Raw genomic sequence first — 18,368 nt, 5'->3', positions numbered from 1 at the left:
AGGTTTTCAGTCTCTATTTTGAAAATCCAAAGCTACCTTGAATTTTTGGCATGAATTATACTAACAACCACCACATAGCACCCATGATATACACTGTCTTCGCGGTGCCTATATGGAGTAGGTACAATACTATTGTTAGAGCTGCACTATTAGGAATGACACTTTTAAGAAACAATGATGCAGCATTTTAGGAAAGATGTGCCAATGGAGCAGATCTTGAGCAAATTACTCTTTGTATATAACTCCCAGAATGCCCCAGCATGCATGGTGTAATCTGGTTGGCTATATCATGCCATGCCATCATCATGTTCACTACTGGATCCCTAACTGATTGGGATCTGTCATGAAAAATGGTGAAAAGTACTGAAATAACAGAATTACCAAGTTGTTGTTGTTGTTGTTTATATGCTGCATTTCTCCCAACAAGGGACCCAAAGCAACTCACAACATTAAAATTCACACAGTTTAAAAATACAATAAGTTAAATATTGAAAGTTAAATTAAACAAAATATGATTTAAAATACAATTAGAAGATTAAAACATATAATAACTGCAGCTAGAATACTATATGCATGGAAATGGAAGAAAACCGAAATACCCAATCGTGAAGAACTAGTGGAAAATATTATGGAAGTGGCGGAGATGGACATATTAACAGAAGTTTTAAAAGACAAGTCAATCAAAGAAGCAACTGAAAAATGGGACCCTATACATATATATATATATATTATTATTTATTATTAGACTTATTACCCTGCCTCTCTAGACAACGTCTACTCGGGGTGGCTTACATGAATAAAAACAGAACAATATGAACAACATAAAAATAATCTAAGACACAGTTTTAACACTTATTTCTAAGCAGCATATAACCAAGATGGCATAACTCAAGCAAGAAGGATAGGGATCAGTTAATTGACTGGAGGGAAGACCTGCCTGAAAATCCAAGTTTTTAAATGGCTCCGTTCTATAACCTGAAAGGCAAATGTGATAATTTTAATACAAAAAAATCAAATAGCTCTAGTTGGAATTATATAGGCAACTGACAGACACAAAAGTCTTTAATGTAATGATATGTTTAAGTACAGATAATATGTGATAATGTATAGCATGGTATATTCCCTGTTATCCCGAGTTATTTCCCTTTACACTTGAAATTTAATTTTTTTTAAAAAAAATATGAAAACATAAAAAAGATTAAAATTTCAGCTGAAATGAAGTTCCAGTGCAATCATATATCTGTCCTGTTCACAGAAGGAAAACCCCAATACATCTTGTAAAGACAGTGAAGGTGATTTTGCCACTTCTTTTGGTGGCTTTTGAAAACAGCTCCAAAGGATTTAAGGACCCTGGACAGCAGTGTGAGAGGTGGCAGGAAGATTGTACATGGAAGGTTCCATTAGCAAACCTCTATCAAATGAAATCTTGGGAGAACCCAGATGCATACTAAGACTGGATTCATTATTTTTTCACAAATAATTGTATACGAATGCAAATATTTTATATCTATTAAATGTACCATAATTTTAAACCTGAAAGGAATTCATAGTTCTCAAATTGTGTGGCTTTTAATTTTTACTTCAAGATGAAAACAAATTAATTTGATAAAATAACAATTTAGAATGTTTTTTCCTACTCTGATATTTAGTTGTATTTTTCTTTCTTTAGACATAATCACTGTGAGTAAGGGTCCCTAAAGATAGCAGGCATTTCATAGAAAAGATTTTACCTGCAACACTTGGAAATAATACCCTCTGGTTCTGAGTAAGTACTCCAGTTATATTATTATGTTAATGCAAATTTAAGATGTAATTAATATTGCACTTTTATACTCCTAGCTGGTATTGGGGCCATAATTTTTTAATGTATCATCCTGAAGTTAACTTAAAAACAAGCTTTTAACTAAATTTATATACTGTATTATTGAATGCCTTCGCAATGATTATGCAGTCACAAGAAAACAGCTATCTTCAAAATGTTGCTTTAAAACTTCTCTTTTATAGAAATCCAAATGGGTTAGTATTGCACATGACAATTATTGCAATACTACATTCTCCTATCTACTTTCTAACACCTGAATATAAAACTGATGTAAGAGTTGTGTTCTCAGTAAATCTATCTCAGTTTTGGGAGAGCAAAAACATTCACAGTTAATAATAATTGTTTTAATGAAAGAAGCAGAGATGCAAATGAACTGCCATGTCTGCAGCAGTCTTAAGTATCTCTTATCTCTGCTCCTAAGTCATCTGTATAGATCACCCATCCTTTTTGTAGGGAAGAAGGATGAATACTGATAAATTTCCCACCACCAGTGAAGTTTCCATCAATACAATGGGGTGAAGGTGGTGGGAAAAGAAGATTTTAATTTTGCTATGGGTGCAGATATATTGGTGTAGTGTGAAAAACATGACTTCTTAAATATAGGTTGGAATCTGGTCTCTCTCTCTGTTCCACATGATGGGATGAAGGACTTCAGCAATGTTCTCCCATTTCTAGGTGACACCTCCATACTACATCTATGATTTCCAGGTCTATCTTTCCGCCTGTCAAAATGCAATATCCACTGAGATAATGTACATGATTTCCATTCCTAGGATTCTGTATATTTAGGACTGGCCTTTCTGTTGCTTATTATAAACATCTAGAAGACTTAACAATTGAGATAGAATGGTGAAAGATCAAAAGAATTTATTCTGGTAGTACTAATCATTTACTCATCATTTAATCAATGGTCAAAGTCCTGTTGTGTAGCCACATAAGTCAAGTTCTATTTCAAGTTAAGAAATCACCGTAGACATTATAAGTCGCACACTGAGTCTTGCAATACAACATGCAACAAATTACGTTGATGACAATGTCTTATCTTGCTACAATTCATCTCTAAAACATATGATATTTGTGCTACACCAGAATAACTAGATAAGACAATTTGGGCCACCATGTTTTATTGCCTTGAAGGTCAGTTGTCCCGTGAGACACACTGAGTGGTGTTGTTTCCTACTATTTGTATAGAGGAACTGTAAATTAATCTGCCTGAATCTACAATTATTCTTGCTTTGACCGGTTTTAATTGTCAATTTTATTCACAATTCAATGTGCAAACTCAGAAGAAACTTTGAATTTAAAATCAACAACTGGATTATATTCTGTGAGTGGAGGATACAAGAGAAAGATTTTCCTTTTTGAACAAGTGTGACTTTCCATTGTCAAAATGTGTGGATGACTATATGTAAGAAAGGCTCTGCCAGTTTTCAGGGGCCTGTGAAATTCTCTGTGGTTTAATCTGTTTTACTACATGCCAATTGTATAAGGCCAATATTTCATAGAAGACTCAACATACAGTTCCTTAGCAGGTTCTAAAGGCAATCCTGGGTGGATAATTCATTTTTGCCTCACATCTGAGATTTTGTCTTCTTAGTAAAATACTGCTCCATTTCTCTGTAATGAGTCATCATATTTGGAGGATGGGCTGTTTAAAGCATCTGGTCCCAAAGGGCAGGATTCTGCATGTCCATGTACACTGGTCTGCTGTAGCCAGTTGGACAGTTTCCAAGCTCACACAAGAAGCTAATACCAGACACTTCCATATACGTACAAGCTCAGAAATTGACCAATTACTGCGACAACTGATTGTTGCAGAAGCAGAAGTGAACATAATTCTGCCCCACCATTTTTAATTTGATTTTTGCATGACAGTCTGTTGGTGCCCTTGGTAAATGGTAGAATGGGACATATTTTTCAAATACTTAAAAAGCTTCTTTTGAGCCTCTTATATGGTGTTTGAATGCATATGTTAACATGTTAACTCAGTATAGAATATATGAAAGTGTCATTTTATAGCCATAGTACATATAGTACATATTTTACCTGATGTATACCGGTATTTTCCATTTTCTTTACAGTTGCACAGCAATTATTATAATTATTATAATAATTATTTCACATTCCAATACAATCATATTAGACATCTTTTCAATGAAAATATAACACAATGTATTGCACTTATCCCATTGTCCTAATGAAATCAGGTAAAATGTGCACCATAACTCCATGTATGTTCCCAGCTTAATAAGTTCTATTCAAAGAATTGAGTCTTCCAGTGCATTAACTCAGCTTAATTGTTTTCAATGGTGGAAGGTAAGAAAATGAATCTGTTTTCATCTTCTGAATAAGAAGGCTGATGTAACCTCAGCTCCTAAAATCATGTTTTTCCCCTCAGAAAAGGAGTAAATGCAAAATAAAATAAAATAAAAATAATTTTTCAATAATTTAAAACTTTCCAAGATTTTATTAGTTTTAGTGGAATATATTGAAAACTGAAGTTAGCAGTGAAGTACTAAGACTGATGTTTAATTATGATTTAATTATTAATAACAATTTGAAATTCTAATCTAGGCCTCAAACACAGTTATAAAATCAATAGTAAATCGATGTTTGGCTTCAGCAAAAAGTTGGACTGGGTAGTCAATGGGGTCCTATCAAGCATTTCTATAATTCTGTAGTCCTAAAATGCATCATAATAACACAGTGTCATTTTCCTTTGTGTATCATAATTTCCCACCAAATGTCTCCAACCTATTTATCCGCAATAAGCATGTAATTCTAAATCTCTAACCTCTGAATGTTACCAGGTAAAACAATAGTTATTGCATTGTTCATGTGTGACTTTATTGTCCAAATGTAGACAACAGTTTTGAAAACCATAGGAACAACTGTTTTGTTTGCACTATATTATACTACTGATGATTCTTCTCAGATCTATGCAGAGCTACCATCATCTATGCATGAAAAGCTTTCTAGTGTGGAACTGATCTATTATCAAACTAATTTGTGGCACATTTCATGCTATATAGACTCATTTCCAGATGTAGCCCAATTTTTGTAGCAAACCAGATATGTTGAACAAAACAGCTAATGTGCACATACTTAACTCTGTGGAATTTGGATTGTTGGTGATTATATTATGAAGAAGTGGATGTACATTTCCATACAAATGCAGCGATCCATCCTATGATTCTCTCAAAGTCTGAAAGAAAACTGCTTATCCATCAGATAGTTGTAGCACAATAGTTTTTCTACAGATCCGGGGTCTGTCCTGCTAAGCAAAATAAAAAAGAAACATGGCAAAATAAATAAACACATAAATAGATAATGATCAAAGGGTTATGTGGGCAAAGCAACATATTATTCAAACATCAGAGTGCATGAATGTGTTAAAGATGTGAAAAAGCAATCACATCATGTGGAACAGGTAAGAAAAAGACCAGAGTGCATGATTGATTGATTGATTGATTGATTGATTGATTGATTGATTGATTGATTGATTGATTGATTGATTGATTTGTATACCACCCAATTTAGTGCCAAGCACTACTCTGGGTGGTTAACAATCATGTAAATAGCCCTCCCAGCTGAAGCACAAACTCAAATAATCCTCCAAACAGAACAGACTGAGCCCCCAAACTGACAAAATCCAACAAACCAACAACCATGATATGTGAGGCTCTAGCTTTCAGCATTCTTGATCCCTAAAAAGAAAAAAAAGTGTGTGTGAGAAGATCACACAATCTGATGATTGTATGCACTACTGTACACTCAAAGCATCTTTCCTCAAATTGCATGCAAGGGATATTGCCAGTTGTTGAGAGTGGACCACACGGACTTTCTTCTACAGGAAAGAAAAATGATAGCAGTCTTAAGATAGTTGGGAATCAAGTTGTGGCCCTTCTGTTGCTTTGAAACTCATAGTACCTCATGTCAGCTAGAGTAGTTTATAGGGCAGCATTTCCCAACCTGGGGATTAGGGGTTACCTTATAAGTGTTGTAGCCCTTGTTAAACAATTTCTTCTTTGGTCTTTTGGAATGGGATTTTACACAGTGTATGTGTATGTATAAGAAACAGGCTCTTTGGGGAGACAGAAACATCTACTTTGAGAAGAAATGACTTTATCTCCTTAAAAATGCCTTTTTATGCAAACATGACCAGGGGGTGGGGAGTTACAGGTGACCTGGCTATTATAAAAGGGGGTTATGACTCAAAAAAAGGTTGGGAATCACTGATATAGGGGAATCTATTTTCTTCCAGTGATTTATTTTTATTTTCTCCTACTGGTTTCACAAATGTTACTCTAACTTCCATGTTGGCATAGATAATGGGCCAAATTCTGAGGTCTCTGTGAAGAATGGAGTGGGTGTGTACCCAACAGTCAATCCCACCACATTCGTGCAACATCTGTCAAGGCATACTGCTAGCAGATATGCTACCAAAGAGATACACACCCACGTAGCTTTCTGCGAGCATACTGGAGGGCATTGAGATTGCTCCCCTTTTTTAAACCAGTAAAGAGGCACTTCTGTTCAGTCCAAACCTTCTCCAGTCAGCTATTTGGTGATAGCCTTGACCTGTGTCATATTAATTTGTAATTGGAAGTTAAATTATCCTTGGGTTTATTCTCATCCTGTGATTCTGCTCTAAACAAAAAGAGACTGCACTGTTGCATCTGACCAACATACTGCATAAAGTCTTTCGTTTCATTGTCTCATGTAGTTCTTAATGATTACATTTTCTGGCATAATTACAGAAAGAATATTCTGAAGTTGTGTGGTTTGGTGGTGTTTTAAAAAGAACGATTAGTCCTCAGAGAACATCTTCACTGCATGCTGAGATTGTTTGCAGAGTCGCTCAACCATTACTGGAGAGTTTGACTTGTGAATGCAGAGAGGGCAACATGTCCATATATTACTAAGGGCCTTTCATTAAATCGTTCTTTTAAAAATAATTGGTTCTTCTTAATCTATAATGGAACATGGACTTACAGGCTGCCTGTGATTAAAATTAAGCCTTATTTGTCATTTAATATGGTGCTATGTTTCTTCCGTAATTGAGCAGGGATCGATGCCAGCCGTGTGATGGACAGTAATCTTATCCAACATGACGGAGATGGATTTCAGGGAAGACAAGCTTTGCTGTTCTATGTACAAGTGGGATGAGCTTGCCATATCAGCATCATTTAATTATTTTGTAGGTAATTATTCATTTGAGGGACATGAGTTTCCAAGTAATGTTAGATGAGCTGACAGACCAATACAATTATTGTTTGTTTTAATACATTGTTTGCATTTCTTGGTAGGAGATAATAATTAGTTTCCCATTACATTTGCATAAAAATCTTTTATGAAATGAGGAGATTTGGTTTCTGCCAGATCTAGTGTAATAGCATCCTCTTGTTTTTAAAGTCAGAAGACTAGTGATGTTATGAGAGTCATGGCACAATATGTTGGAAATGCTCAGTGAGTGGTCATTTATCAGAAATGATATGGCTTTGTTTGCACTTCCAGGGGACTTTTTTTAAAAAGAGAGAGAATAACTACCAGTATTATTCTGTAGGAGATTTGAGGCTAAGGCATGAAGGGAAAAATAAAATGTAATACAGGCTTTCATAATGAATATGTTCCGCTCTGGCTTGAATAGACTTATTTGAGACTGTGTTTGTGAATACAATTCTTGATCAGGAAAACTGGATTTCTTTTGCTCCATTGTCTGTGGTTTCTGCACCATAAATAATTGCTAACTCTATTCTGGTTTCTAAGCTATAAATATTAATGTTTCACAACCAATATTAGCAGACACAAAAACAAACAAACATATACTTGTTTTGGCAGCATCTATGAACTGGAAGGGATATGTCTCAGGCAGGTATTATCTATCTGCTGGGATTTCCATCTTTTAATTTTACAGAGCAGAGGGTATTGTGTTTTCATCTTTACCTTTTTCATACTAAACTGGATGGATGCATAAGGATGCACACATTGTTAAACGAATGTGTTTATGTCTGGTTGTCGCAAACGCTTGGGTATTTCTGTTCTGCTTTCTTCCCCCAGAGCATCTCTAGATCTATGATTTCCAGGTCTATCTTTCCGCCTGTCAAAATGCAATATCCACTGAGATAATGTACATGATTTCCATGGCTACTGCAGTGTGACATGATTTTTGCATTACTTGTCATGAAAATCATTGAAACATTTTGGGGAAAGTAATCAGGACCATCTAGTTGCTTATTTCTTACCTTATGTATTTTCAGTAATGAAAGTACAACTACAAGCTCTACATATCTGTGGGGATCTTTATAAATCAGTATCAAACATTTTATTATTGGCTTGGAACAGGTATTATGCTCTGCATGCTTAGAAGACCATTTTCATGGAATGCTTTATAACATTGATTATATATAGTTCAATCTTTATCTTTCCATTTCAAGTGGAAACTTGCCTCTTCAGTTCCATGATAATTTCCTTAAGGAATATTAGGATCATATCCTGAACCCACAAGGACAAATTGGTTTTCTGTCTCTCATTGTATCTCACCAAGGCATTGGTGATTGTTCCAGGGCACCGACTGCCCATAGATCATCCAGTATTCCTCCCTTTTGAGTGTGTGCCTGTATGGTAGTGCTTCACATTATATGTATGAAAAGAACTAATGTTGCCTCAGATATTGAATTTTGTGACTTCTGTGTGAAGCAACCCAATCAGCACTAATGTGAAAAGAAGACAATCACTACCAACCAGCTGCCTGGATATTCTGATACAGTTCAAGGCTCAACCATGCATTTTTTGAGATAAAACAATTTGGATGTGGTGAAAATATGTTAAAGTACATATTAAAATACACACTGACATTTTATTTTTAATGAAGTGCCCATCATCATAGATTTAATGCTGAAATAACATAAAATAACATAACAAGGGACGTGGTGGTGCTGTGGGCTAAACCGCAGAAGCCTGTGCTGCAGGATCAGAAGACCAAGCAATCTTAAGATCGAATCCACATAATGAAGTGAGCGCCCATCACTTGTCCCAGCTCCTGCCAACCTAGTGGTTCGAAAGCATGCAAATGCAAGTAGATAAATAGGGACCACCTCAGTGGGAAGGTAACAGCGTTCCGTGTCTAAGTCGCACTGGCCATGTGACCATGGAAGATTGTCTTTGGACAAAAACGCTGGCTCTATGGCTTGGAAACGGGGATGAGCACCGCCCCCTAGAGTCGAACACGACTGGACAAAAATTGTCAAGGGGAACCTTTTCCTTTTCCTTTACATCTACATAGACATTTAAGGGTGTTGGCATCATCAGGCAGACTGAAGTGCTTCTGGCAGTAGCCATTTAGCAGGCAACAATGGCAAGTCGCACAGATTTTTTTTACCTTTAATATAAAATAGACTAATGAGTTGAACCCATATGGCAGTGATAAATATGAATGTGTTCCCCTTCATTTTATTGAGATTCTCCTTCCCCAGCCATTGTGTTCCTTCTGCCTTGAGTTCAGATCACTTTGCAAACCACATTTTCACCTTCGTGAAGAGGGAATTTCTTTGTATTTCCCACTACCACCAAACAAACAAACAAACAAACAAAAACACCCACACATTTTTCCAGTGCATGCATTTTTATGTATTTTGTGTTGTATGAATTCCTGAATGTATAGATTTCTGGAAAGAAACTATGTTGGGGCTTGAGAGATGTCAGCCACGTAATCTTCAGAGAGTATCTTCAGAAATGGAAAATAGTCATAGTTAAGCTGAAGGAGCCATAGTAAAACTAAAGGGGTGAGAAACTACCTGGAGTACCTACACATTTTTATAAAAATAAATGGTGATTTATAAAATTTTGATGTATTTTTACATCTCACTGAAAGCTCACATTAAAATATATCAGTTACTCTTTAAGGTGCCACAACATTTTTGTCACCTTTATTTTATTTATTTTTTTCTTTGGCCTGATATTGGGTTGGCAGACTGATAAACAAGTTGGCAGCCCACTCAACAGTTTGCTTCCTCCAGAAGGCCCTCTGGCTACCTACAGTTCCTGATCTGAAAAATCCCTGGACTTCAATTAAAGTGTGGGCAACTAGATGAGGGCAGTGTTGCCAGATATGATAGAAATTGTTGCACAAGGAGAGATAAGACATGCACACACCTTCTTTAGCTATCTCAAAAGCAAGTTAAACCCAAGAAATAATTCTGCAGAATGTGCCTCACTGATCACAGTGGAGACATCAGTAAGGACTGCATTCCCACCACCACCAAAACCGTTTGCTGTTTTATAGATAATTTAAATGGTCTTATATGCATCTGTATTGCATTAATAGTTCAGTTCCAGTGTTTGTCTGTACACATCTAAGCATGAACATTCTTAACAGAGCTTGGCATTTCTTATAAGAGCATCAATGGCACTGGACCTTTAAGTGAAATTTTCACATCTAAATTTTGATTCTGTGATAAATTGGTAGGAATTATCACAAATATCTTTACAACACTTCAAAGTTTGATAAAATTGAAATTTGATGTAAAAATCCTATCAAACACTGTAGCTGTTTCCACGTACTATTTTGTTGTTACATTCAGAATATGTTCTTTAACATGACAGAACTACATTGGGAGAATAACAAAATTAGTAACTTTTTAATAGTTTGAGCCCACATTTTCAGGAGCAGCACATAAGCCATGCAGATTGCACCCTTTGCCTCCCATCTTAATGGAATGAGGCAGCTTTGTATTAGGTGATACAGAGAGCCAAATACAGTGGTGTCTCGCTTAACGAGCACACCGTTTAATGATGAATTCGCATAGCGATGCGTTTTTTTGCTATTGTTAATGCGATTGCATTGCGATGTTTAGATAGGCTAAACATCGCATTGTGATGATAGGTAAGCATTTCACTTACCAATCTTCGCATTGCGATGTTTAGAAAACAGCTGATCGGCGGTTCCAAAATGGCCACCCGGTGCAGAAAATGGCCGCCCGCAGCATTTTCGCGCCCTGCCCTCGCTTACCAGGCAGCGAAAATGGCGGCCGGATGGGGGAATCTTCGCTTACCAGTGAGTTTTGCCCCAATAGGAACGCATTAAATGGAGTGGGTTCCCCCCCGCATAGCAATGAATCTGGGTAGCGACTTTAATCCTGGAACGGATTAACATCGCTATGTGGGGCACCACTGTACCTTAATTGGCTAATGGCACAGTGGGACGGAAGCCTGCCACTCACTCTCAATTTTGTGCTGGGAACTTCTCAAAGTGAAAAGGCAATAGCCACACAGGCTTTCTTCAGCTCACGTGCCTGTATTTGAGGGTTTCTTCTTCAGAACAAATATCTGAAGAGATTCCTGTGACGTGACCCTCACGCGTCCCCAGATTATTTCACTATCCTGAGGCCCACAAGACCTTCTCCTTTTACACCACCACTAGTTGATCTCCGTCAACAATGTTTAATTAGAAAGACTGAGGTCCATGCTGAGTGTAAAGTTGGACAAAACAGGTTTATTGGTCACAGTTCACATAAACAGGTTCTTCAAAGACTTTAAAGTAGTCTGTAGTTTTGTGATAACTTGTTTCACCCTTGTCTATAAGTTCCACATTCTTAACTGCCTCCCTTAACTCCTCACTCTACCACACTCTCTAACTCCCACTTTTCACTTCAGACTCTCATCTCTGACTGAAACTGACTGACTGACCAACTCCTCTTCTCTGCCTCACCCCCCTTCTCGTTCCTCTGACTCCACCTCCCAGAAGCTCCCATTGGTACATGCAAATAAACTCCTACATGAGCCAAAGCGGGGTGATCACTACAATTCCTAATGCTTAGGTCTGAGAAACAACCAGTCAGAGATAGGCATTTGGCCTGGTTCAGGTTTCTGGAGAGACATGTTGGTTGCATTCTGTAATGGGTCTGGACCTTCCAAGTGTGGGGGCAGAAATGGACAGATGGGATGCTTCTTTTCCTGCCTTTGGTAGCAATAAAACTTGTGTCACCACTGTCTACCAAGCCATTCTTCCCAATTGCTCAGAATAAATGCTATCATTTATTGGAATGTTAGATACTTTGGCATGATGTCTGTAACTGGAACTGGGGAAAAAAGTTGCCATGAGCTGACATGTTATTATCTGCTTCTGGCACAACAGCATTAGTTAAACCTGTATTTCTCATCAGTTTTGATGTGGTTGCACTTCTCAGATGGCTAAACTCACAGTCTTCAGTGTTCATTTATCACATCTGAAGCATGCCATAGCACGTTAAAGAAGAACTGTCTACAGTGTATGTTACTTAATATTCATCTATTCCAGTCATGCTTATTAACTCATTCATGAAATTTTTATAACCGCCAAGAGATAAGTTACCTGTAATTTACTTGGATAAATTACATGCAGATGTGGGATATTATACACTTGCAGTGAAAGACCATATTCCCAAGTTTGCTGAAAAGTATTAATGTATAATGCTGTAGGGAAATCTTAAACCTTCTTTATTTAATGTTTCCTCCTATTTGTTGTTTGGGCAAAAGTAAAACTTACACCAACATGGAAGTCCTTATGGAAAAGAAGCCATTTACCCAAAGGTTGAAATCAAAATTATCTTACATTTGTTTTATAGTTTAATTGTTGTTTTATGTATGATTTATTATGTTTTTAATTCTATTCTTTTTGATATTTTGAGCCTCCCTGAGCCCCCTTATTAGGAGAAAGGTGGCCTATAACTAAGACAAATAAATTTTAAAACAATAAATAATCTGCTTAATGAAACAGATAGTACATTGTAGTGCAGTGGGATATTATTTATTTATTTATTTATTTATTGAACTATTATCTCGCCCATCTAGACAGTGTCTACTCTGGGTGGGTCACATCAAATAGAATAAAAACAGTTAACATATAACAACAATTTCACAACAGGGAACAATCATTCAAGATGGAGATAAAAGATAAATCCAGAGGTGCCCGGAGGTTTTGAGTTGGCTTTTGAAAATACCCAGCGATGGGGAGCCACTGCTGAGAAGGCCCAGTTTCTTGTTTTTTCCTTCCGGGCCTTCCTCGGTGTTAGGCTCCTCAGCCACCCCTCCTGGCTAGAACGAGTGATACGAGTATGCAGCAAATGGCTGGAATTGTGATATAAAAACATGGCCATCTCATTTTCAGTGAGTTTCTCAGTTTGTTTTCACACACCGTTGAAGATGGGTGTTTGCCTTCAAACCCATGTGCAACAAGAATTCAAAGTGTAGAACCATCAATAAAAAGCAATAATACTCATTAGGGCATTATTCCCTCCTTGACTAGCTTGGCTGCTGCAGTGAGAATGCCAGTAAATATGGAGGCATGGAGTGGAGGGAAGTAGTGAATATTTAAAAAGTGAACATAGACAAGGGTCACACATGCACAGTCCTAAAACATGTTTTGGTCAATGGGGGAATGTGTTCAAGCAAGTGCACAGTTAGAATAGAACTGATCATGCTCATATTTTAAAAAATATATTTAAAACGAGCTGTCTTCACCATGTTAAAAATAAAACAACTAACCAAGATTGGCATGGATGGGATGCGGATGTGGGAAAGATGCCAGCAGGGAATGGAATCTGTAGGTGGAGTTTGCAGATACATGTCCTCATATGTGTTCATAATGCCAATTTGTCATTACAAATAGGAACACTCACCTTAAAATTGAGTAAATTAGAACAATTTTATTCCTGGATTAGGGGGCACAATCCAGGAATGAAATTTCCCCAGTCAATGATACCATAGCTGGTTGATCCCTATCTGTGAAGTTCATATATGCTTGGTTTCTAAGGCAAAGTGTCAAACAGAATCTCTGCAATACCATCAGCACAGTGCTACTGGAAACGTTTGGAACACAATTACACTACTTTGTGCAGTTGTAAATAAGTCCCTGCAACTTGTGTCTTCTGCCCATCTGCCCCAGCACACAACTAAGCAGACTCCCTATTTGAATCACAACTCCACTAATCCCTCAATTCAGTATGGGGAGTAGAAGACTGGAAAAGGGCCCATTTCTGACCCTCAGTTCCATAGCATTAGAATCTACTGTGCATGATCTGAGCAATGTATCTGACCTCCTGCTGTGGCAGTGATTTGCTGGAGCTGAGGAAAACAGGAAGAAGGTCATGTTCCAGATGGCATATCTCTGGGCAGTTGGCTTGTTTCTTCATAAGCTAGGTATCTGTCTCCAGAGCCAGAGGTTCAGCATTTGATTCCCCACTGGGAGAAAGCCAGCCTGTTTAGCCTCAGGCAAACTGCACAGTATCAGAATACTGTAACTGAAAAGGAAGGAAAAGATAAACCCTTTCTGAGTACTATATACAGAAAACTCTAACTCTAAATGACTGGATGGCATATTACTATTAGTAGCATTATTCAGTATAGCTAATTTAAGAGAAAAGAGCACATATTGAGCAATAAAAGATTTTTGATGCAGATCATTATGCAATGTGAACCGGTACAATTCTGTAATCCAGGCTTCCAAATATCATGATTTATTCTCAAATTATTTTTTATACTTTATGTACATGAATATGCATCCAGTTCAAATATAGAAACGTTCACTCTAGAACATCCCTTCTATGGACATGTCTCTTTGCTAAGCAAGGAGACACAAAGTATGACCTCATGATCCTCTAAAGCTTTTTTTTTTTTTTTTGGCATCCAGAATACCTTATAACCAACACCATCACCCAGTGATGGAAAATCATTGTCTAATAGTAAACGAGTGACCTGTTATAGAAGCCTCTATAACAATGTGAAGCCTCCCAAATCCAAAACAAATTTTATAAAATTAAAAGTAATGTCCAGCTGTTTCTGGTTTTGTTTTGAGGGAGTAGTGTGGTCCTTGGAAAGTTCTGGCATCAGAAATGTGGTCTGGATCTTCAGAGTTCAAAACCTCAAAAGAAATAAAGCCACACTGCCCATATTTCTTAGACCAGAATTTCAGTTTCTAATGCATCTACTAACAAGCACACCTTAATATCATAAACCTGAACTCATTTTCCAAGTGTGGATCCTGTTTTCTGAACATGTAGTAGAGTAGCAGTAAACTTGAACGTCAAGGTTTTCAGAAGCACAGAGAGACCTCTGATACCCTCCCCTCCCAAACAACCCAATGAATCCTGAGCATGCTCAATAAGTAAGCAAAGCAGATTGACTACTGGTGTGGAGAAAAATTGAAGGAAGAAAGGGGAAATGGAATATTATGGAACAGATACAACTGGCATTTCTCATTTGCTGTGTTTTCTGCTGGCACCAATTAAAAATAAGACGTCATATTTCTGAGAATCGATATTCATGTAAGAGTCTCTACAGTTATTGATGTCTGTGACAAGACTCCTCCCATCTTGGGTGGCATCTTGTTTGTCATGAGCTAGTTTGGAAAAAAAAAATCCCCCACGTCATATGCCTCTTTTACCCTTTCTGAAGGAGAGATTATATTATCAGCTGCCAAATATCAACATGGATGAACTAACATGAACATAACCAAATATTAAGATTTCTTGTGTTGGTTTTTAACTATTGTAAGCCACCTGGGAACCAATTTTGGCTGAAAAGCATTTGGCTCAATATACATATACAGCATTATAGAGGATCTGCAGTGGGTGCATTTCTGGGACCCAGATCAAAAACAATCCTGTGTTTTTATAGATTTTACTTGAGAGATGCCAAATTGCCATCATCACTTCATCACCTTTGTCTCTTTGTTTTGTGAAGCAGCTAAGCATTGAAAAGTGCCTTTTAATGAAGTTACCGTTATAAGTGGAATAATTATTATCCTAAAGCAAGTGAATGTACTGTAATGGTTTGCTAAAGTCCAAATAAGATAAGCTTTTTTATAAGACTCAATTAAAACATTGAGACAAATTACTTACATGTTTGGTTCTTAATATAATTTTGGATGATGATGATGATGATGATGATGATGATGACGACTGACAGTGATTGGGAACTCCCTCCCAAGAAAGTAAATTTGAATCTTTCCCTGATATCAGACCTTCATCTTTAGACAGGCTTTGGGTGACTGGTAGGGTGATGAGCAAGGAGCTTTTAGAGATGGATGTGGTATAATTTTTATATTTTTAAAACTGTTTTAAGTAAGTTGTTGTTTTAGAAGGATCATACACTTAATGTGTTTTGGTTTTTAGATGCATTGTCCTTTAAGCACTTTACAAGTTGTGTTGGTTCCTTCTGTTGGGAAGGCAAGACATTGGCAAAAACTAATCAGTAAATTGGGAGAAAGGCAATACAGTATATTAAATACAATGGAGCACATTTTCGTTCCATTTTTTCCAATAAGAGTCCAACATTTATCTAGTAGTTAATTCCTGTATACATATCTGCTGTTCAAAACGGATGCTCCTTTTTGTGAGACAAGTGGAATGGGAAAACACTTAACACCTTGGTTTAACTGTGCATATTGAGGTAAGAAGAGGGAGAAGGAAGTTACATATTGTTTATTTGCACGGCTGTGTGCAGCGATGCAAATGACAGTGACTGAAATACCACGTGGCAGCCATGTGGTTTTGAATCGCTGTTCACATTCCCATGGATGAGACTGACTGATTGGTGCTGCCCGGGAAGCCAGAGAAGCAGCGGAGCTGAAATGCCCAGCTGGGAAGAGGCCCATACTACCACTGCCACCGCCGCCCACATCACCTGACAAAACAAGGTTAGTTAGGGGTCGTGGGCAGAAGGTGAAGAGATGGTGAGAAGGGAGAATGAAGTAGAAGAGGATGAGAGGGAAAGGGATGAAAAGGGTAAAAGGGGACATGGGGTGGTGGTAGTATGGTGTGGGGACATGTGACTGAGGGGTGGATGGGTGGGTGTGTAAGCAGTGGAGGTGTTTTTATTTTATTTTTCAAAAAAAAATCCTGCTATCTGATATAGTGCTGTATCAGATAGCAGGATTTTTTTTTTCAAAGCACCAGGGGCATTCACATATGTGGAATCGATCCCAAGGAATCGATTCCACATCCTCTCCAAAACAAATGGACCTTTGGCAGGGGAGCAGCATAACTTGCTCCCCTAGAACAGTAGTCTGCATGCGTACATGCCTCGTATGTGCACTTAAATCTGTGTTGCTTTTTTTTTTTTTTTGGCAGAACCCGTCACAACAGAAGTGTTTTATTGTCACTGGGATCGAGTCCAAAGAGAGATGTGAATGGATAGGAATAAGAATGAGAGAGTACTTCTGGGTCAGAGGCAGTTACACTTAAACACTGCTCAAAGACAAGCAGCCATAAATGAAAGAGCTGCTGCATATGCACTGAAAATATCCAAAGAATACTTCATGGTTTTGATCCTCCTGCTATTTCTATAGCCACCATTATTAGCTTTTACAAATCTTTCCAAAGGATGCTTTGGCTGATTGTTTGGCTCCCATGCTCATCTAGTTTTCTTTACTACAGCAATTATCTGAGGTTTGCATTGGTTTATATGTCCCCAACCTTTGTTTCCCTAAGCTTCCAGCAGGTCCCCCTATCCTATCCCATAAAAGGTAAAGGTAAAGGTTCCCCTTGACAATTTTTGTCCAGTCGTGTTCGACTCTAGGGGGCAGTGCTCATCCCCATTTCCAAGCCATAGAGCCAGCGTTTGTCTGACGACAATCTTCCGTGGTCACATGGCCAGCGTGACTTAGACACGGAACGCTGTTACCTTCCCACCGAGGTGGTCCCTATTTATCTACTTGCATTTGCATGCTTTCGAACCGCTAGGTTGGCGGGAGCTGGGACAAGTGACGGGTGCTCACTCCATCGCGTGGATTCGATCTTACGACTGCTTGGTCTTCTGACCCTGCAGCACAGGCTTCTGCGGTTTAGCCCGCGGTGCCACCACGTCCCATACTTGATCTCAATTGTGTAGTTCAAAACCAGACAAAACATTCAGCATGGTTTTCACTTTCAAGTGATGAAAGATATCTGTCATAGCTCATAATTTTCTTCTACTGCATATCTTGCATACAGTACACTTTTTTTTGATTGGTGTCTAGAAGACAAACAAGGGTTCAATATGCAAGTCTGATTACCATGGCATATATTTCTGAGGCAATCCAGCAAAGGAAAGGAAAACAAGTTAATCAGAGGGAATGTGTATTCTCCTCAGCATCTAGTTTGATAGATTAAGGTCCTCCACTCCTTTAGTAGGGGTTTATGAATCTGAAAGCTTTATTTTCTGTCATATAAAAAATAATTTCATTTTTTAAGTATTTAAATCTCAACTTCTGTTCATCCAATTTAGGGAAGAAAATGAATTTAGGAAAGTGAATAATATCCAAAGTATTTTTCATGATAAAATCCTATGGTATACTTCACCATGGAACATTAAACCACAAAAGAACCCAGTGGCATCCCAGAGAATTACACGTTCTATTTGTCATAAGGTTTCATGGACTGGGGCCCAGTTCTCCAGATGTACGCATCTGAAAGTGGTCTAAACATGAAAGCTTATGCCAAACAAAACATGTTAGTCTTTATAGGGTTGTAAGTGTTTCTTCTTTGACAGACAAAAATAGATACTCCCTGGAAATGTCCACAACATGGAA

General features: G+C 37.7%; 1 long non-coding RNA gene across 1 annotated transcript in view; it reads left to right on the top strand.

Moving 5' to 3' along the window:
- LOC144586869 (uncharacterized) overlaps positions 1–17,211 on the top strand; it is a 253,973-nt gene extending 236,762 nt beyond the window's left edge. The window contains exon 2 of the long non-coding RNA XR_013541939.1: positions 1,670–17,211. This is a non-coding gene — a long non-coding RNA (uncharacterized LOC144586869). The remainder of the gene's footprint in view (positions 1–1,669) is intronic.
- Positions 17,212–18,368: the final 1,157 nt, after the last annotated feature.

This window comes from Pogona vitticeps, chromosome 2 (assembly GCF_051106095.1).
Source record: "Pogona vitticeps strain Pit_001003342236 chromosome 2, PviZW2.1, whole genome shotgun sequence".
Classification (NCBI taxonomy): Eukaryota; Metazoa; Chordata; class Lepidosauria; order Squamata; family Agamidae; genus Pogona; species Pogona vitticeps.
This window is presented reverse-complemented; position numbering and strand designations above follow the sequence as displayed.